The sequence below is a fragment of the Ornithorhynchus anatinus genome, chromosome 12 (assembly GCF_004115215.2).
Source record: "Ornithorhynchus anatinus isolate Pmale09 chromosome 12, mOrnAna1.pri.v4, whole genome shotgun sequence".
In the NCBI taxonomy this organism is placed as follows: Eukaryota; Metazoa; Chordata; class Mammalia; order Monotremata; family Ornithorhynchidae; genus Ornithorhynchus; species Ornithorhynchus anatinus.
Window position 1 is genome coordinate 39,433,105 of NC_041739.1, and position 22,602 is coordinate 39,455,706.

The 22,602-nt window shown below is 47.6% G+C and overlaps 1 non-coding gene across 1 annotated transcript; it reads left to right on the forward strand.

The window, feature by feature from the left end:
• The first annotated feature begins 16,839 nt into the window (after positions 1 to 16,839).
• Positions 16,840 to 16,977, forward strand: LOC114815793. The gene has a single exon (XR_003763595.1). It is a non-coding gene; the product is annotated as a small nucleolar RNA SNORA7 (small nucleolar RNA).
• Positions 16,978 to 22,602: the final 5,625 nt, after the last annotated feature.

The window sequence follows — 22,602 nt, forward strand, 5'->3', positions numbered from 1 at the left end:
GCAGAGCACTGTACTAAGCGCTCGGAATGTACAAATCGGTAACAGATAGAGACGGTCCCTGCCCTTTGACGGGCTTTCGGTCTAATCGGGGGAGACGGACAGACGAGAACAATAGCAATAATCTGAGCTTCGGAGTCGGAGGTCACGGATTCGACTCCCGGCTCTGCCACTTGTCAGCTGTGTGACTGTGGGCAAGTCACTTCACTTCTCTGTGCCTCAGTTACCTCATCTGTAAAATGGGGATTAACTGTGAGCCTCACGTGGGACAGCCTGATTACCCTGTATCTACCCCAGCACTTAGAACAGTGCTCTGCACAAAGTAAGTGCTTAACAAATACCAACATTTTTATTATTATTATATTATGCTCTCCCAGGTACTTAGTATGGCATTCAGCGTACAATAAATAAGGACTCAATAAATTTGATTGAGTGATTGATTCAGAGAGGTGTAAATCCATACGTACAGTTCACAAAACAACATTTCCCAGGCAGAGAGTTTTACTCTGCCCAATGTCGGGGATGGCTATGAAAATTTTGCCCGGACTGGGCTGGTCACACTCCAAGACAGAGCTCGGGACCCCGGCTGAGAGTGTGTGGCGGGAAGTTTTAGGTTTCTCGGGATAGGGGCGGGTAGCTTTCCCAGGGAGAGGGGAGAGGACTCGGTCCCTCTGACATCCAAGATGGAGGGAGCAGAGGAGGCAGGAGGAGGAGGAGGAAATGGAGGGCAGTTCCAGTTTTCCTGGTCTGTGACGTTGGAAAGAGTCGGCACACTCACCACTGGCACGGGGCCGGCATCCCCTTACCCCATCTCCTCAGAGATTGGAACCCTAATTCAGCCCCCTTCACCCCTCTCTCTCCTTCCCTATGAATTCTGAAGCTGAGTGTTGTGTGGAGTTTAGCCCGCCCCTCCCCCAGTGCCTCAGTCAGTCAGACAGTCCTATTTATTGAGCGCTTACTGTGTGCAGAGCACTGTACTGAGTGCTTGGGAGAGTACATTATAACAATAAACAGACACATTCCCTGCCCACAGTGAGCTTACAGTCGGGACAGGGAGACAGATAGTAATATGAATAAATGACAGAAAAGTACATGAGGTTCTGTGGGGTTGGGAGGGAGGATGAATCAAGGGAGCAAGTCAAGGAGACGCAGAAGGGAGTGGGAGAAGAGGAAAGGGGTGGGGGGGCTTAGTCTGGAAAGGCCAGGGACCACTGACCGGATGTAATAATAATAATGTTGGTATTTGTTAAGCGCTTACTATATGCAGAGCACTGTTCTGAGCGCCGGGGTAGACACGGGGGAATCAGGTCGCCCCACGTGGGGCTCACAGTCTTAATCCCCATTTTACAGATGAGGTAACTGAGGCACAGAGAAGTGAAGTGACTCGCCCACAGTCACACAGCTGACAAGTGGCAGAGCCGGGATTCGAACCCTTGACCCCTGACTCCAAAGCCCGGGCTCTTTCCACGCCCAGCAACCAATGGAGAGCCATGGAGGATTTGCCCCGGAGTCACCAGCTGGAGGAGGCACGGCGGAAATGGGAAAAGCAGTAAAAAAAAAACCAGATTTACAGGCAACACATGCGTTCGACGTCCAGACAGGCAGGTATGTGCTGGGACCTCCCGGGAGGAAATGGGAATAAAGGACTGTAATGAGCTGATGTTGGGGTGCTTTCTATGCTACACGTCTCCAAGGAGTGGTAATAAAAGCCAACGTGGGGCTACGGAAGCTACTGTCCCCAGAGAGAAAGGGTGTCTGAGCTACAGGAATGATATTTGGGGTATTTAAGTGCTTACTATGAGCTGAGCACTGGGACAGATACGACACAAGCCAATGAGACCCAGTTGACATTTCTCCACTCCTCAAGAACCTCCACTGGTTTGCCCATCCACCTCTGCATCGGACAGAAACCCCTTACTGTAGGGAAGCAGCGTGGCTTAGTGGAAAGAGCCCGGGGTTGGGAGTCAGAGGTCGTGGGTTCCAATCCCGGCTCTGCCGTTCATCTGCTGTGTGACTTCGAGCAAGTCACGGAACTTCTCTGTGCCTCAGTTCCCTCATCTGGAAAATGGGGTTTAAGACTGGGACCCCCACATGGGACGACTTGATTACCTTGTATTTGCCCCAGCCTTTAAGGTCATGGGTTCTAATCCTGGCTCCACCTCTTGTCAGAGGTTTGACTTTGGGCAAGTCACGTAACTTCTCTGTGCCTCAGTTCCCTCATCTGTAAAATGGGGATTGAGACCGTGAGCCCCACGTGGGACAACCTGATTACCTTGTATCCCCCCCAGCGCTTAGAATGGTGCTTGGCACATAATAAGCGCTTAACAAATACCATCATCATCAACAGTGCTGGGAACATAGGACGCTTAACAGACGCCATCATTATTATTACCATTATTAAATTATTCGATCAACTCTCCCCCTTCCCCTTTGCCTTGATGATTTCCTACTATAACCCAGTCCACATACTTCACTTCTCTCCTTGCTTCCCGCGTCACCGGCCTCACCGGCCTCTTGCCCTCCCCCCCTCCTTCCTCCAGAATGGAACTCCTTCCCACCTCCATAACCGACAGACCGCTTCTCTCCCCGCCTTCAAAACCTTATTAAAATCGCATCGCCAAGAGGCCGTTCCCTCTGAAGCCCTCCTGGGTTGCCTATGAAGTTGACATTCGATCGGTCGATCGTATTTACCGAGCGCTTAACTGCGTGCGGGGCACTGTGCTAAGATCTTGGGAGAGGACAATATAAGAGAGCAATAACCCGTTAGAACGTGTTTTCTGCTCGCAGCACTTGTGTATACATATGTAACATTTATTTATATTAATATCTGTCTCCCGTTACAGATTATAAGCTCCTTACGGGTAGGGAGTGTATCTATCTCACAAACTACGCGACAGAGTTTGGGAGATACATTCCCTGCCCGTGAGGAATGTATCTCACAAACTGTCGCACTGGTCTCCCCAAGCACTTAGTACAGAGTACTGCACACATTAAGCACTCAACGTACACCATGTTTGGATGGATCATTCACCGTCTAAGAGGGAGGAAGAACGGGGATTTTTTTCTCCACGTACAGACGAGGAAACCGAGGCCCGGAGAAGTGAAATGTCTTGTTCAGGGTCACACAGCAGGCAAGTGGAGGAGATGAGATTAGACTCCGGGTCTTCTGATACTCAAACCCGTGGTTTTTCTACAAGGCCGAGCTACTTCTCACTCGTCCAACTTCATTCAGCCTGTGGATAACTATTTTCCTGCACTCCCACCAGGTGTCGGCACGAGGGTAGCGAACGATTCCACGACCGGTTGGCGCGTTATGCTCTGTTAAACGTTCTTCAGGGGAAATCCTCCAAGATGATAGGACAAATGGCCATTCGTCCATGTCTCCTCATCGATCCATCTCGTAGTTCGAATCACTAGGTCGTCCAATCTTCCAGTCGGGGGGGGGGGGGGTGGTTCTGGGGAATCAATCGATCAGTCAGTCAGAGGTGTTGCCTCAGCGCTTATTGGGGGGGCAGAGCACTAAACTAAGCGCTTGGGAAAGTCCAACGTAACAGAGACGGTAGACACATTCCCTGCCTCCAAGGAGCTTACAGTTTAGAGGCAGATATAAATATAAATGTTCAGTCCAGGCCCCGCTACGTCTCAAGGCCCTCCAGGGGTTGCCCATCCAAGTCTTCACTGTCCTGGCTCATCTTCCTAGGCTCCGGAGAGGAGAAAGCCGGGAGAGTGTGTTTTCCTCTACCGTCCTGGCTCATTTTCCCAGGTTCCAGAGTGGTGGCCAGAGGGAGGGAAGTAGGAAAGTGCATTTTCCTCCACTGTCCTGGCTCGTTTTCCCGGGCTCCGGACCGGTGGCCAGAGTAAGGAAGCAGGAAAGTGTGTTTTCCTCAGCTGTCCTGGCGTCTTTTACCAGACTCTGGAGCGGTGGCCAAAGTGGGGAAACAGGAAAGTGTGCTTTCCTCTGCTGTCCTGACTCATTTTCCCAGTCTGAGCCGCGGGTCCCAGAAAGCTGCCATTGCGGCTGCCCTCAGGATTGTGGGAAACAATCCTGGACCGGGGGACAGAGAGGCCTCTCCAGCAGGTAAGCGGAGGCCCATCTTCCCACTCTTCGGCTCTTTTCTTCATTGTGAGCGGGAAACGTGTCCTCCAACTCTGCTGTATTGTGCAGTGTGGCCTAGTGGATAGAGCATGGGCCTGGGAGTCAGAAGGTCATGGGTTCTAATCCCGGCTCTGCCACTCGTCTGCTGTGTGCCCTTGGGCAAAAACTTCACTTCTCCGGGCCTCAGTTACCTCATCTGTAAAATGGGGATCGAGTCTGCGAGCCCACATGGGACAGGGACTGTGTCCGACCTGATTTGCTTGTATCCACCCCAGCGCTTAGTATGTTGCCTGGCACAAAGTCAGCGCTTAACAAATACCACAGTGATTATTACTATTGCTCTCCCAAGTGCTTAATACAGTGCTCGGCACCGAGTAATCAGTCAATAAATACAATGGATTGACCGATCGACTCTCCCTCTCCTCAGAGCAGGAAAGAAGGGCACCAGTTTTACTTGTTCTGATGTGTGTATATACCTATAATTCTACTTATTTAAATGGAAACTATTGATGCCTGTCTACTTCTCTTGATGTCTGCCTCCCCCCTTCTAGACTGTGAGCCCGTTGGGGGCAGGGATTGCCTCTATCCGTTGCTGAATTCTACTTTCCAAGCGCTTAGTACGGCGCGCGGCACACGGTGAGCGTTCGGCACCCGGTAAGCGCTCAATAAATACAACTGAATGAATGAATGAATGAACCCAAACAGTTCTGTCACATCTCGTCAAGAGGGTTCGCGCCCCATGGAGTGAGATCCGACTCCTCATGGGGTGGGCAGAGGATCTGAAAGTCTTGCGTTTGTTCTCTTTTTATTGAAAAAGATGCCAAAAATAAATCCTTGGGCCAGCAGTGGTCCGAGATAGGGGAGACAGGGTCCCCCAGAACCGGGGATTGCTTTGGCCTCTCCCCACCCCAGTGGCCCACGTTCCCCAGGTCTGTGTCAGATTGCATCCTATGACTGGCAGAGTGAGCGGTTGCCATTTTTGGATTGTTTCAACTCATAATAATAATGGAATTCGTTGAGCGCTTACTACATGTCTAACACTATTCCAAGCACTGAGGTAGATACGACTTAATCAGGTTGGACCCAGCCCCCGCCCCACATGGGGCTCACACTCTTACTCCCCATTTTACAGATGAGGTAACTGAGGTACAGAGAAGTGAAGTGATTTATCCAAGGTCACACAACAGACAAGTGGCAGAGTCAGGATTAGAACTCAGGTCCTGCTGACTCCAAGTCCCATGCTCCATCAACTAGGCCACACTGCTTCTCAACTACAGTTCGATCCCTTCTCCTCAGGACTGGTACATTTGACAGGAGGCCCAGACTAATTTGTTAGCCAACCAAAAACACTTTCTGCAAATGGCAACCCACCACAGTCCTCCCAAGTTCTTAACCCACCACAGACCTTAACCAAGGGATAATGCACACCGGAACGAAAAAAAAAAAACAACAACCTCTCACCTTCTCCTTACAAGTCCCAAGAAGCAGCGTGGCTCAGTGGAACGAGCACGGGCTTGGAAGTCAGAGGTTATGGGTTCGACTCCCGGATCTGCCACTTATCAGCTGGGTGACTGTGGGCAAGTCACTTCGCTTCTCTGTGCCTCAGTTCCCTCATCTGTAAAATGGGGATTAAGACTGTGAGCCTCACGTGGGACAACCTGATTACCCTGTATCTATCCCAGCGCTTAGAACAGTGTTCTGCACATAGTAAGTGTTTAACAAATACCAACATATTGGAATGATAAAAAAAAAACAACTCGCACCTTCTCCTTACAATTTCTCCCAGAGGAACCGGAAAGCTTTGGGCAAGGACACCTAAGTGGTGGAACTGGTGCATGCTCATGGCATAGTGGATAGAACCCAGGCCTGGGAATCAGCAGGTCATGGGTTCAAATTCCTGCTGTGCCATTTGTCTGCTGTGGTACTTTGGACAAGTCATTTAACTTCTCTGTGCCTCAGTTACCTCATCTGTAAAATGGAGATTGAAACTGTGAGCCCCACGTGGGGCAGGGCCCGTGTCCAATCCGGTGTACTTGCGTCCGCCCCAGAGCTCAGTCCAGTGCCTAGCACATATTAAGCACTTCACGCATACCGTAATTATAATTATAGTGTTGGTATTTGTATTTGTTAAGCGCTTACTACGTGCAGAGCACTGTTCTAAGCGCTGGGTTAGATACAGGGTAATCAGGTTGTCCCACGTGGGGCTCACAGTCTTCATCCCCATTTTACAGATGAGGTAACTGAGGCACCGAGAAGTGAAGTGACATGCCCACAGTCACACAGCTGACAGGTGACAGAGCCCGGATTCGAACCCATGACCTCTGACTCCCAAGCCCGGGCTCTTTCCACTGAGCCACGCTGCTTCTCACCAAATTATTACCAAAATCATTACCGAATTATTACCAAAAACCCTCAAACCTTTTCCCTGAGAGACTCTTTGTGATTATTTGAGCTTTTCAAATTTTCTAGTGTCCCTGAGCCAGGGACTGAGGTGGTTTTGAATTGAGAGCTTCTGCAAATGAAAAGGTTCCCAAAGTTCCTTGTGGGCAGGGATCTTGTCTAGCAACTCTATTGTATAGCCCGGGCTTCGGAGTCAGAGGTCACGGGTTCGACTCCCGGCTCTGCCACTTGTCAGCTGTGTGACTGTGGGCGAGTCGCTTCACTCCTCGGGGCCTCAGTTACCCCATCTGTAAAATGGGGATGAAGACTGTGAGCCTCGCGTGGGACCACCTGATTACCCTGTATCTACCCCAGCGCTTAGAACAGTGCTCTGCACAGAGTAAGCGCTTAACAAATACCAACATTATTATTACTCTCCAGCATTTAGTACAGTGCTCTGCACACCATAGGCATTCAATAAATACCACTGATTGCTAGATTGATTCCCTGGATGGTGAGAAGGGCACTGGTTTTCTATGTGAGACGTTTTAAATTTTTTTTTCCTGAGATTTGTAAAGCACTTACTATGTGCCAAGCAGTTTGGACACAGCCCATATCCGGCATGGGGCTCACCGTATTAATCCCCATTTTACAGATGAGGTAATTGAGGCACAGAGAGGCGAAGTGACTTACCCAAGGTAACACAGCAGACGAGGGGCAGAGATTAGAACCCAGATCCTTCTGCCTCCCAGGCCTGTGTTTCATCCACTTGGCCAAGCTACTTCTCCTAAGCCTTATAGCGATTATAAAATAAAAATCAAATGGACTGAGAGTTGTGAAGCATGACTGGAGCGAAGACCTCTAGCGAACAAGGCCAGTAGCTGACCAGCCTCTCAAGAAGCGGTGAGGCCTGGGAGTCAGAAGGACCTGGGTTCTAACTCCGGCTCCACCGAATGTCTGCTGTGTGACCTTGGTCAAGTCACTTCACTTCTCTGTGCCTCAGTTACCTCATCTGTACGCTGGGGATCGACACTTTGACCTCACACGGGACAAGGTCTGCGTCCAACTGCGTACCCATCCCGGCACTTAATACAGTGCCTGGGACGTAGTAAGTGCTCAGTAGATATCATAATTCTTTTCATTAAGTGCCACCCCAACAGTCCAGCACTCTCTGGCATTCACTCGGCCCACCGGTTCGCTCGTGTTTTCCTTCCCCAGCTCTCTTAAACGAGGGACACTCCGCTCCACCGCACGTGGTCTCCCCATGAAACCCCCGAGCGCTTCCCCCCGGGCTCTCACCGGTGCCTCCGAATTCCACGGTTACCTTCGGCATCTTGTTAAAAAGACAGATGGCTCTTCCTCTGGGAAATCTGTGGCTGGAGTCAAAGACAGCCTGTCTGGATGACCCCTGCCCCTCTCCGTCTCCTTCCAAACGGCTCAGGTGGCAGAAAGGCTCTCCCCGGGGCTAGGGAAGTTCCCTTTTTAGTATAAATCTCTCATTCCTACTCCTCCTTCCCTTGACACTCTCTCTTCCCTCTAATCTTCCCAGACAAATCGCAGATGACTGGGCCAAAATAAAATGAAAACCTTCCCGGGTACGGACCTTGAATTTGAGATTCGGATATTGAATCTGCGTGGTCGGTTTCCACGCTAAGCACTGGCCAGTGTCTCGATGTCTGTTTTACCCGGCAAGCCCAATAACTCATTCGAAGGCAAATTCCGATCCGACACGTCTCTAAGGAAATCGAAGTGGTTTGGGAGATGAAACTGTGAATCTCCAGTGGAGCCCCTGATAATAGAAGCGCACCCTGCTGAGAAGTTTCTGCCTGGAATATTTTCTAGTGTGGCACGTGAAGATGTTTAAAACCCGTCTCTTTTCGAGGTCCTCGCCAAGCTGTTTCTAGCATTCGTGTTTCTTGGAAGAAGGATATATGTTTCCAATTCCACATTAAGATAGTTTCCTTAAAATCTGCTAACGCGATCCGATGTTATAAGAGCCTCACAACCGAGTTATAACATAAAAATACAAGTCCACGTCCATTTGCACTTAGCACATGTATTAAGCTCCTTGTCAGGGGACGTGTCTACCAGCTCGGTAATGTGCTCTCCCAAGAGCTAAGTACAGTGCTCCGCAGAGAGTGAGTGCTCAATAATGTTGGTATTCGTTAAGCGCTTACTATGTGCAGAGCACTGCTCTTAGGGCTGGGGTGATTACAGGATAATCAGGTTGTCCCACGTGAGGCTCACGGTTAATCCCCATTTTCCAGATGAGGGAACTGAGGCACAGAGAAGTTAAGCGACTCGCCCACAGTCACACAGCTGACAAGTGGCAGAGCCGGGATTCGAACCCATGACCTCGGACTCCCAAGCCCGGACTCTTTCCACTGAGCCACGCTGCTTCTCCGTAAATATCATTAATGGATTTCTGAGTCCAAAGGGCCAAATACGCTATTTAAAACAGCTCTCGCTTCACGCATCTGGATTTCACATGGGTCTCTCTTAAACCTAGTTGTTCATCCTGAGCCATAAGTGACCTTTTTGAAAGCCTTTTTAAATGTAATACTTAATCACCCTTTTTGCCAACATTTCAAGGACTCAAGGGAGAGTAACTCCATGGAAGTCGTTGGCTACTGGGCACACTTCAAAAATGATCCATCAATACCAGACTAGGTGAGTCTTCACTGATACACGCCAAAAATCATTTCGTGTGGATGAATTGGCCCAGAAATCAGACCGAATCAGGTAAAAGTAAATGGAAATCTGTTTCGAGATTTGCTCGTGGTGTTTACGATAGGTAGCCCAGTCCTTTCCTTTGTGTGTGTTTAGTCTGTTGCATTTATTGAGCGCTTACTGTGTAGGGACCACTGTACTAAGCGCTTGGGAGAGTACGATATGACAGCAGCACGGCATAGTGGATAGAGACTGGGCCTGGGAGTCAGAGGATCATGGGTTCTAATCCCCGCTCCTCCACTTGCCTGCTGTGTGACCTTGGGTAATTCGGGGATGAAGACTGTGAGCCTCACGTGGGACAACCTGATTCCCCTGTATCTCCCCCAGTGCTTAGAACAGTGCTCTGCACATAGTAAACTCTCAACAAATACCAACATTATTAGAGAAGCGACGTGGCTCAATGGAAAGAGCCCGGGCTTGAGAGTCAGAGGTCATGGGTTCGAATCCCGGCTCAGCCACTTGTCAGCTGTGTGACTGTGGGCAAGTCACTTAACTTCTCTGTGCCTCAGTGACCTCATCTGTGAAATGGGGATTAACTGTGAGCCTCACGTGGGACAACCTGATGACCCTGTATCTACTCCAGCACTTAGAACAGTGCTCTGCACATAGTAAGCGCTTAACAAATACCAACATTATCATTATTATTACCGCTTCACCTCCCAGTGCCTCAGTGACCTCATCTGGAAAATGGGGATTGAGACTGTGAGCCACATGTGGGACAGGGACTGTGTTCACCCTGATTTGCTTGTATCCACCCCAGAGCTTAGTACAGTGCCCGGCACATAGTAAGCTCTTAACAAATATCATTATTATTATTATTATTATTATTATTCCTTGCCCACAGTGAGTTTACAGTCTAGAACAATTGAGTGATGAAATCTAATTCCTCCCCCTTGGCTTTTTGGCCCAAAAATCACCTGGCCCAGACTTTCTGTGGGACTGCTGTCTCCCCCCACTCCCCTAACCCTCACCCCCAACCGCGTAGGCAAAGAGAAAGGGAAAGGTAATCAATCAATCAATCAATCAATCAATATTTACTGAGTGCTTACTGTTAGCACAGCACTGTAGTAAGGTCTTGGGAGAGCACAATATGATAGAGTTGGTAGGCGTGATCCCCGCCGACGAGGAGCTTACAGACTAGGCGGGGGGTCAGATATTGAAATAAATTACAGGCAGAGGAAATGGCAGGGGTTAAGGCTATGTACATAGGAGCTGTGGGGCTGTCACCCGTCGCCCGGGGTCGGGCTCATTCAGGAATCGGCGTGGCAAGAGAGAGAGAGATTGGTGACAGAAAGGCTGAGTTTATGCCAAATTTATTCCGTGAGTTGAATTGAACTCCCCTTTTGGGAAGGATGTAATTATTTAATTTTTTTGGACACGGCGAGCTAAACTTCCCTTTTGGGAGGAATATGTTTATTTAATTACTTGGACGTGGAGAATTGAAATTCCCTTCAGGGAGGAATACATGTACGCATTACTACCAAACTCCAAACTCCCCCCGGCACGGACGCTTCCCACTTAGGCCTTGACACACATGGCGAGGCCCAACCCACGAACGCTTCTCACTCGGGAGGAATACATTCATTCATTCAGTAGTAATTACTGAGCGCTTACTATGTGCAGAGCACTGTACTAAGAGCTTGGAATGGACATTTTGGCAACTCGTCAGTGGGCACTCACCCATCCCACGGCTCCCCACGTGGTATGAGCAGAGTGGGCGTCCCACGCTCTGGACAGAGGCGGCACGCAGCCGGCCGCTGCGATTCTCAATCCACTACACAGAAAGTCAGAAGCCACGGGTATTTATTACCTGTGCCTCCATGGCGTTGCAGCTTCCAGCTCCAAATTGTCCAATCTCTGCCCTCCCCCCTCTTCCATACCTAATTTGAATGGCACGGGGGCGAGGGACACCTTCTGTCTTCCCAGCCTGGACTGTCAATCTAGCGATTTCGGTTCCGCTTTGCCGGCTTGGGCCGTCACGCGATAACACTTGACCTGGAGATGATGGATATCCGAGTTCACCTTGGGATAGGGGCTGAGTGTGAGGTGACCATCGAGAGCTTAAAGGGCGCAGATCCAAGCGTACAGAAGATGTAGAAGGGTGAGGGAGTAGGAGAAACGATAGCTTAGTCTGGGAAGGCCTCTTGGAGGAGATGTGATTTTAGGATAGCTTTGACGATAGGAAGGGGAAGGGAGAGCCAAGCCAGTGGGAGGCTGTGGGCAAGGAGTCAGGGAAGAAATGGATGAAATCAAGCTACAACGAGTAGGTTGGCATTAGGGGAGTGAACTATCCATGGAAGAGTTGAACTGCCTACGTTAATGACCTGCCAAAGAAATGCAAAATCAAGAAAGTTCAAGTAGTCAGAGCATCAGAACGAATCAGACAAATAAGATAAGCCAAACAGACAAGTCGAAGCCAACACCATAGGCAGAAAGCTCCCGAATTAAGTAGGGATCCCAATATATTCCGTTACGGTCTGGTCAAAATACCACCGAGGAAGAATAAAGCCTGCATTCAAATGTCCCAACAAGACACCAGCCACAGACTTCCATTCTTCTCCCGTTTCTCACTCAGCTATCTAACGGACTTAAATCTAAAGAAATTCAAGGGAAAAGTCAGAAAAATTCAAATTCAGATTTTTGGGAAACCGGTCCCAGGATTTCGAGACCCGCAGCTCTTATTCAAGGTACAACCTGTGAATGTGATTATCAGGCACGGAGACGAAATCCAGAATATCCTCTGGAAGCCAAGTTGGCAAGGGGCTCCCGGTTAATACCGTAAAAGCACCAGCGCTAACTTCAAAGAACATTCCGATTCCCCTTGGAGTGAATTCAGGCAGTTGATTGTATCTCTTTTAGGTCTATGATGACTCATTTATTAACATGGTGGCTTTCAGATTCAGCCCACTGCCAGCTGGAATCTGAACCATCATGCCACCCCTGGAAAGAAATCAAAGGCGATGCCATAGGTTGGCCCAGAAGGAGGAAGTGTCCCGTCCAGAGGGACGACTTGTTCTCAAGTGAGGCAGATGTGTGTTTTCGTCAGCTCAGAGTCCTTTGTGGTTCTTGGCACTACCAGGGTAAAATAAGTCAATTAGGCAAATGTTTCGGTATTTCAAAGTGATCGGTCCAAACTCCTTAAAGGCGTTCATACCATCAAACCAAGTTTCACAATTCAAAATGAAGTGACTCCAGGAGGAAGAGGGCCAAAAATACACGCCAGGAGGGGAAACTTCTCTTAAAAAAACAGAATAGCCTTCAGAAGGATCGAGATCAACCTCCTGCCTGGTAACAGGGGAGCACAACGAAGAGGACGCCTCAGTTGTCAGAAAGGATCTCTAAGCAAATCCAAATGTCTATGTAGGCCCTAAAAAATCACAACGCTGATCGCTGCTTCACACCGTTTTTAGAGGAGCAGAAAAAGATTCAACTAGTCAAGCTCTGAGCATCCACTAGGCTAAGAATGTGAAGAGTTGACTGAATGACTCCCAACAAGACCAGACTTTGTTAGACCTGGCAATGGAACAGCAGATCTCCCGATGAGATTTCAGTATCTTTCTAGTTTCGGGTCATAAAATGTTTTTGACTTCTCACTGGTCCAGTTTTTCACTGGCTCAGATTATCCCTCTGTAAAATGAAGAGGACAGTAATAATGATGATGATAGATAATGATGGAATGTGTTAAGTGATCACTATGTGCCAACCACTGGGGTAGAAACAACGTAATTTGATTAGACACAGTCCCTCACAGATATATGACCTCCATTTTACAGATGTGGAAAATGACATCCAGAGAGGACGCAGAATTTTCCACGTTCACGCACGGGGGCAGGGGTAGAGATGGGAGTAAAATTCAGGTCTGCTCATTCTTAGCCTCACACCCCTTCCCACTAGTACTTACATGATAATAATAATAATAATTGTGGTATTTGTTAGGTGCAAACTACATGCCAGTCACTGTACTAAGCTCTGTGGTGGATACATGGAAATCGGGTTGGGCACAGTCCCTGTCCCACATGGGCCTCACAGTCTCAATTGCCGCTTTACCGATGAGGTAACCGAAACCCAGAGAAGTGAAGTGACTTGCCCAAGATCACACAGCAGACAAGTGGTAGAGTGGGATTAGAACCCATGACCTTCTGACTCCCAGGTGCATGCTCTGTCTACTTGCCATCCTGCTTTTCTTAAAGACTGGGTCAGAGACTTCAGGCAAAAATCATCATGGAAGTTCACACTCATCATTTAGGTTATGCATAATAATGTCGGTATTTGTTAAGCGCTTACTATGTGCAGAGCACTGTTCTCAGCGCCGGGGTAGATACAGGATAATCAGGTTGTCCCATGTGAGGCTCACAGTTAATCCCCATTTTACAGACGAGGTAACTGAGGCCCAGAGAAGTGAAGTGACTCGCCCACAGTCACACAGCTGATAAGTGGCAGAGCCGGGAGTCGAACCCATGACCTCTGACTCCGAAGCCCAGGCTCTTTCCACTGAGCCACGCTGCTGCTTCCACACTGCATGCAGTGTGGAAGAATTTCCCAGTGTTGCCTTTTCTCAAACCTTATATTTCTTCTTCTCCTTCTCCTCCTTCTTCTTTTTCTTCTGTGCTTATTATGTGTGAAGGATTGTTCTAAGCTCTGGGACAGATACAGGTTAATCAGGTCGGATACAGTCCCTGCCCCGCATGGGGTTCGTAGTTTCAGCGGAGCACTTTACCAGAAGTTATAAAAAACATACTTGTGAATTTTCCATTAACATTATTTACTGGAACAAACTTTATATGTCATTTCTTTTTGTTTTCTTTCCTTGTTACAACTGAGTCAGTCAATGGTATTCATTGAGCACTTACAAAGTGCAGAACACTGTACTGTGCACTTGAAAGGGTACAAGGGAGCCGCTAGATATGATCCTGGCTCTTGAGGAGCTTATAGAGTAATAATAATAACAATAATGTTGGTATTTGTTAAGCGCTTACTACGTGCCGAGCACTGTCCTAAGCGCTGGGGTAGACACAGGGGAATCAGGTTGTCCCACGTGGGGCTCACGGTCTTAATCCCCATTTTACAGATGAGGTAACTGAGGCACCGAGAAGTTAAGTGATTTGCCCAAAGTCACACGGCTGACAAGTGGCCGAGCCGGGATTCGAACCCAGGACCTCTGACTCCAAAGCCCGTGCTCTTTCCACTGAGCCACGCTGCTTCTCTATAGACTAGAGAGGCGCTAACATTCATAGCTTGAAACATTGCAAACTCATGCGTCTGAATCAAGCCAGAGCATCTACTGAGCACTCACCAATCAGCCACTTGCACTTATTGAGCGCTTATTGCGTGAAGAGGACCATACTTGGGAGAGTACAATATAACCAGATACATTCCCTACCCACGACGAGCTTACGGTTTAGAAGGGGAGACAGACATGAATATAAATAAATAAATGACAGCTGGGTACATTAGTGCCGGGGGGGGGCCGGGAAGGGAGTCTGAATAGAGGGAGCCAGTCAGGGTGACGCAGGAGGGAACGGGAGAAGAGGAGAAGAGGGCTTAGTCAGGGAAGGCCTCTTGGAGGAGGTGCGCCTTCAATAAGGTTTTGGAGAAGGAAAGAATGACTGTCCGATACGAGACGGGAGGGCATTCCAGGCCAGAGGCGGGATACGGACGGGAGGTCGGCAGTGAGATAGACGAGATGGAGGCACAGGGAGAAGGTTGGCATTAGAGGAGCAAAGTGTGTGGACTGCGTTGTAGTAGGTGATTAGCCAGATGAGGTAGGAGGGGGTAAAGTGACTGATAGTATATTGTATAATATAGTATAGTACAGAGCACCGCCCTAAACTCTCTCTGCCCTCAGGGAGAATATAATCTAGTCGGGGAGAAGCAGCACGGCTCAGTGGAAGGAGCCCGGGCTTGGGAGTCAGAGCTCAAGGGTTCCAATCCCGTCTCTGTCACTTGTCAGCTGCGTGACTGTGGGCAAGTCACTTCATTTCTCTGGGCTTCAGTTCCCTCATCTGTAAAATGGGGATTAAGACTGCGAGCCTCCCGTGGGACAACCCGATTCCCCTGTATCTACCCCGGCATTTAGAACAGGGCTCTGCACATAGTAAACGTTTAACAAATACCAACATTATTAGTAATCAGGAAGGTGGCTTGGTGGGGATGGAGAAAGGAGGGTTTGAGTATTGGAAAGCTCAGATACCGCAGAAGTGCTGAGGTGGCTTTAGGATATTTCACTTGGGAAACATATTACATTCCTCCAATGGAAGAGGAAGAGGTTTTGGGAACTGTTCAATTATTTAGCATTGCGAAGGCACTACAATTAGAAAGAAAAGAAAAAGGGAAATTAAAGTGTACGGAATGTGAGAAGAACAATTTAAAAAGGAATCCGATGCTCTATTTCAAGTAAATATTTGAAATTTTAAATAAGTAACAATTAGACATATATAATTAAAGACAGTATTAGAATATAATTTGCCACCAGTTCTCATTCCCTCTATCTGACTACCAGTCCATTATAAAGCACTAGGGACACCTAACACAGATCATCTCTAGTCCAAGGGTTAAAACGTAGTTTTAAAAAGGTATTGAAACTTGTATTAAATAGTTCCCTCAGCGTTGCCTGATGTCTAAGGCTTGCAATTGCAGAAGAGGGAAAAATCACTGAAACCACCATCAAAACTCTAACTCCATGGAGAATTTTAGCCTCTAATGAGGTATCCAGAGGAAAAGAATAGGGTTCTTTTCTAATTAACTAATTACAAGGGCTGTGCCTTTTGCTGAATCTGTTTTCCCTCTCCGAATGCCACTTTCAGACACATCATACAAGGAATTACTGCCCCCTTTGAAACCTGGTTTTGGGCCTCTCTGGCTATTCTTGACTGTCATAAAAGCAGAGATAAGAGCGATAAAGTAGAACCAAGCAAATACTGAGAGAGTGAGAGAAAATTCATACATGACCAACAAAGGCCAAAATCAGCCCCTTCAAGGTGGGAATCTGGGCAAGCACTTCTGGAGAATGTCTCAGGGGGAGACCGGTGTCGAGAATGAAAGAAACCGAACTGCCTCCGAGTGGGTTTACGGTGATAGGGAAAAGGGGCCAAGGGGAGATGGTAATTCCTTGTTGGGAAACTGTAGAATACAGAACTCTTTAATTAATCGATCAACAGTGTTGTTCAATCAGTCGTATTTTTGAGCACTTGCTGTGTGCCGAGCGTTGTACTAAATGCTTTGGAAAGTACAGTATAACAGAATTGGTAGACAGGTTCACCACCCACAGTGAGTTTATAGTCCAGAGGGGAAGGTCGACATAAATATGAATAAACAGATTAAATCACAGATATGTACGTACGTGCTATGGGGCCGAGGGAGGGTTGAATAAAGACTGTCAATCCTCACGTAAGGGCAATGCAGAAGAGAGTGGGAGAAGAGAAACGGAGGCCCCTTGGACGAGACGCGTTTTTAATAAAGCTATTAATCATTCTGACCATGAAGATAATATCATGAATATTAGGAGTGTTTGAGGGGTGCAGAGCAATGTACTAAGCATTCGGGAGAGTACGATTCAACAGATTCGGGAGACGTGTTTCCTGCCCACGCCACGCTTTGAGAGCCTGTCAGTAGTATACTGGAAAGTAGAAGATCGTTTGCCCCTCCCGAGATCGCTCTTGGAGAGTTTCCAGTGCTCTACCAGTTTCAGCTACTGGAGGGAGAGTCAAGCGGAGGCCTACCCATTCCATTCCTAGCTTGGGCAGTGACTAGCGAGAGGAAGGCAATCTGCTACAAATCAAAACACACCTGGGTTGGGCAACAGAGACGTGGGAGAGATTCGGAGGGTTAGACTCAAATTTACTGAGTGGAAGCAGGCCATGGTAAACCACTGCTGTATTTTTAACCAAGAAAACTCTACGGATGCATTTCCAGAACGATTGCAGATGGAGAGTGGGGTGTTCTGGGACAGATGTGTCCACGTGGTCGCTGTGGGTCGGCAATGTCTCAACAACATTAGACAAGACAGAAAAAAAGGTTCACTTGCAACTTTGTTGGGAGACGTTTCAGGGGAAGAGAGAAAAATCAAGGGCCTTAAAGCAGATGGAACCGAAAGAATGGAAACCAGAGGGAACAATTCCTATCAATGCTTTCCGGAGCTGTTTAGAGAAGTTACACCCTGACGTTCCGAGCTCCTCGGCACTAGTTTTCATGCACCATCTCAACTAGGAAGCTATGGTCTTTATTAACCAGCTCTCTTCCCAAAACAATGATCTTCTCTGCGGTCTAGGGGCACTCTATGAGGGAAACTCAAGCAAGCACTTCATTCATTCATTCAATAGTATTTATTGAGCGCTTACTATGTGCAGAGCGCTGTACTAAGCGCTTGGAATGAACAAGTCGGCAACAGATAGAGACGGTCCCTGCCGTTTGACGGGCTTACGGTCTTCTTTAGTACGTGGCTCAGTGGAAAGAGCCCGGGTTTGGGAGACAGAGGTCACGGGTGGGTTCGAAACCCGGCTCAGCCACTTGTCAGCTGTGTGACTGTGGGCAAGTCACTTCACTTCTCTGTGCCTCAGTTACCTCATCTGGATAATGGGGAGCCTCATGTGGGACAACCTGATTACCCTGTATCGACCCCAGCACTTAGAACGGTGTTCTGCACATAGTAAGCACTTAACAAATACCAACATTATTAGAGAAGCAGTCTGGCTCAGTGGAAAGAGCCCGGGCTTGGGAGTCAGAGGTCATGGGTTCGAATCCTGGCTCTGCCACTTGTCAACTGGGTGACTGTGGGCAAGTCACTTTACTTCTCTGTGCCTCAGTCACCTCATCTGTCAAATGGGGATTAACTGAGCCTCACGTGGGGCACCCTGATTACCCTGTATCTACCCCAGCACTTAGAACAGTGCTCTGCACATAGTAAGCGCTTAACAAATACCAACATTATTATTATTATTATTACTAATGAAATACGAAAGACCGAGGGCTCCAAGAGAGAAGGGCTATATCCCTCCTGAATACCCACCCTCTTCAAATCCTCCAGACCACACATTCCCCATCTTTAAGGCCTACTGAAAGTCCACCCCTTCAAGGGGGCTTTCTCCAACTACTTTCCCCTTCATCGGGTCATCCCACCTCAATAGTCATTTTTGGCACTTATGTATAGATCAGTTTATAATAATAATTTTTAGTAGTTGGTAAACACTTCATTCAGTCGTATTTTCTGAGTGCTCACTGTGTGCAGAACACTATACTGAACGCTTGGAAAGTACAATACAGCAATAAGGAGAGACAATGGACTTACAGTCTAGCGGGGGAAGACAGACATCAAAACAAGAAAATAGGTATCGATATAAATGAATAGAATTATAGATATATATATATATGCGTAAATGCTGAAGGGCAGGGGGGAAGAGCAAAGGGAGCAAGTCATGGTGATGCGGAAGTGAGGGGGAGGTGAGGAAGAAGGGGCTTAGTCTGGGAAGGCCTCTGGGAGGAGGTGAGCCTTCAGTAGGGCTTTGAAGCGGGGAAGAGTGATCGTTTGGCAAATTTGAGGAGGAAGGGCATTCCAGGACAGAGGTAGGACGTGGGCCAGGGGTCGAAGGTGAGACAGGTTAAGAACGAGGCACAGTGAGGAGGTTAGCGGCACCAGAGGAGCAGAGTGTGTGGGCGGGATGTAGAAGGAGAGAAGGGAGGTGAGGGAGGAGGGGGCAAGATGATGGAGGGCTTGAAGCCAAGAGTGAGGAGTTTTTGTTTGACCCGGAGGTTGATAGGCAACCACTGGAGATTCTTGAAGAGGAAGGAGACATGCCAAGAACGTTTCTGAAGAAAGACGATCCAGGCAGCGAAGTGAAGTATGGACTGAAGTAGGGAGACGCAGGAGGTTGGGGGGTCCGAAAGGAGGCTGAGGCAGTAACCCAGTCAGGACAGGATAAGTGATTGTACTAACGTGGAAGTGGTTTGGATGAAGAGGAAAGAGCAGATCTTGGTGATAATGTGAAGGTGAGACGGACAGGATTTGGTAATGGATTGGATAAGTGGGGTGAATGAGAGAGCAGAGTCAAGGATGACACCAAGGTTACGGGCTTGTGAATGGGAAGGATGGTTGTGCCATTTACAGTCATGGGAAAGTTTGGGAGAGGATAGGATTTGGAAGGGAAGATAAGGAGCTCTGTCTGGACATTAAGGTGGTGGGAGGACATCCAAGTAGAGATGTCCTGAAAGCAGGAGGGGATGCAAGCCTGGAGGGAGGGAGCCTGCTTTCAGGAGGAGATGCAAGCCTGGAGGAAGGGAGAAAGAACAGAGGAGGAGATATAGATTTGGGTGTCATCCACATAGAGATGAGAGTTGAAGCCATGGGAGTGAATGAGTTCCTTAAGGAAGTGAGTGTAAGTGGAGAATAGATGGGGCCCAAGAACTGAACCCTCAGGGACCCTATAGCTAGCGGATGGGAGAGGGAGGAGAAGCCCGTGTGTGCCAGACACTGGGCTAAGCACCATGGGAGAACCAATTCAATCTGATCAGACAGAGTTTCTGTCCCGTAGGGGCTCACGTTCTAAAGAGAAGGAAGAATAAGTACATAATTCCCATTTTGCATATGAGGAAACTGAGGCACAGAGAAGTTTAGCAACCTGCCTAAAGTCACCCAGCAGGCAAGTGGCAGAGCTGGGATTAGCACTCAGCCAGGTCCACTGATTCTGAAACATAAGCTATTCCAATTAGCCACGGTTTTTGGAATGATTTTCTGATCATTTGGTTGAGATGCTATTTGTTCACCTAATGAATATTTCTCATTATGTTCCTCACTGCTGATTTTGTTGTAAAATGTCTACCTAGGTTACTTGGAAAAGCCTTAGGGGAATGATAAATTGGAGATGTGAAAAGAAGTGCAAGGTGTAGGGGAAGTTGTTTCTGATTAATCTAGATCCCTAAATAAGGGAGCTTAATATTCTGACACCTCTTTCTCTCAAATCAGAATGGACATCTTTTGTAGTATCGAGAATAATTATTTTCAGTTATAAAATACCAAGATTGACACGGAATTTAATGCAGGCGGTCAAAACCTGTGATTTATGTGGGAAGTGTCACAGCCCAGGGAAATTGTACTTAACATCAGGAGAATGTTTCTGATACCACAAAAGAAAAAAAAGACAGGCCGAGGAAATAACGATCACAGAAGAAATTCTTGGAAAGATTTCTTATAATGGGCCTTCAGGATGATGTACAGTATATGAAGGTCGAAAAGGCAACTCCCACCTGTAACCAATAAGAATAAAAGACTAAAATATCATTTCCAATTTGTCCAGGTAGATAAGTGTGTGAATTATAGATCCTGAATTGAGTTAACGTTCAGAGTTTTCTCATTGCAAGTGCTGAATAATAGAATCTGAAACACTCCGGGAGGACGCAGTCTAGCTGGCCCCCACTGGAGTCAAAAGGTTGCAAGATGGAAATTTGAGTTGGCATTATGGCCCACTGTGGGAAGCACCAGACTCTCTGATCTTGGACCATTCATCGCGAAGATCAAGTGCTTCATCCATCAATAGGCCTCCAATTCTTATAGAGAATTTAACGGATTTTTAACAGTTCACCGACAGCACTTGAAGAGCAAGACTAGGAATGCTGCGGGATTCTCATCAGCGTGAACAAAGCAACTTTTGCTGAAGTCATGGAGTGAAAGGATCACCAGACTGTCATTATAATTACGTGACCTGCATCCATCCCAGGAGTTGTGTATGCCTGTCATGATACGCATCATGAATGATGGCAACAGGATTTAAGACAGATGTCAGGGTCTGATGGGCCACGGACACTCTGATCCTTCCATAAATATTAAATATAATCAGTGTCGTCCAAAGCCATTCCTCTTATTTAAAGGTGAATTTCAGTTAAAACCTCAAAGGATGGAAGGGTTTTTCTGAAACCAGTTCCTGTGACATTCAAAGTATTCCGGTCAATGATTTTCCCTGATTGATTAGCATGCAACATAAGAAATCGTCATCATCATCAGTGGTATACACTGAGCACTTACTTTGCTCAGGATTGTAGACTGTAAGCTCGCTAATCAATCTTAATCAGTGGTGTTTATTGAGCGCTTAATATGGGCAGAGCACTGTACCAACTGCTTGGGAGAGTACGACGCAGGGGAATCAGCAGAACGTTCCCTGCCCGTAACGAGCTCAGAAGGGGAGACGGACATTGATTGAATAAATAATTTAAAATGTATAATTTAAATATATGTACATGGGTGCTGTGGGGTTGGGGGTGAGATGCATATCAAATGTCCAGAGGTCACAGATGGCAGGGCATAGTGGACCCAGAAGGGAGAACCAGTTGGGGAAAAGAGAGCTTAATCAGGGAAGACTTCTTGGAGGAGACTCATTCGATCGTATTTATTGAGCGCTTACTGTGTGTGCGGAGCACAGTGACCTTAGTAAAGCTTTGTAGGTGGAGAGAGTGGTGGTCTGGAGTTTATGGAGGGAGAGGGAGTTCGAGCCTTGGGGGATGTGGGAAAGGGGTCAGCGTCAAGACAGACAAGATTGGATCACATTGAAAAATAATAATAATAATGTTGGTATTTATTAAGCGCTTACTATGTGTAGAGCACTGTTCTAAGCGCTGGGATAGATTTACAGGGTAATCAGGTTGTCCCACGTGAGGCTCACACCCTTTATCCCCATTTTACAGACGAGGTAACTGAGGCCCAGAGAAGTGAAGTGACTTGCCCACAGTCACCCCGCTGACAAGCGGCAGAGCCGGGATTCGAAGCCACGACCTCTGACTCCCAAACCCGGGCTCTTTCCACTGAGCCACGCTGCTCGGCTTGCACTAGAGGAGCAGAGTATGAAGCTGGGCTGTTGTAGGAGATTAGTGAGGTGAGGAAGGATGGGGTGAGCTGATTGAGTGTTTTAAAGCCACTGGTCGGGAGTTTTTGTTTGATGTGGAGGAGGATGAGCAACCATTGAAGGTTCCTGAGGAGTAGGAGGACATGAACTAAATGTTTTTGTTGATAAACGATTCATGCAGCAGAGTAGAGTTTGGATTGGAGTGGGTAGAGAAAAGAGAGTGAGAGGTCAGTGAATAAGGAGATAATAATAATAATAATAATAATAATAATGATGGTGTTTCTTAAGCATTTACTATGTGCCAAACACTGTTCTAAGTGCCGGGGTAGATACAAGATAATCAGGTTGTCCCATGTGGGGCTCCCAGTGTTAATCCCCATTTTACAGATGAGGTAACTGAGGCACAGAGAAGTGAAGTAACTTGTCCAAAGTCACACAGCTGACAAGTGGCAGAGCTGGGATTAGAACCTATGACCTCAGAGATAATAATAATAATAATAATAATGGTATTTGTTAAGCGTTTACTATGTGCAGAGCACTGTTCTAAGCACTGGGGTAGATATAACGTAATCAGGT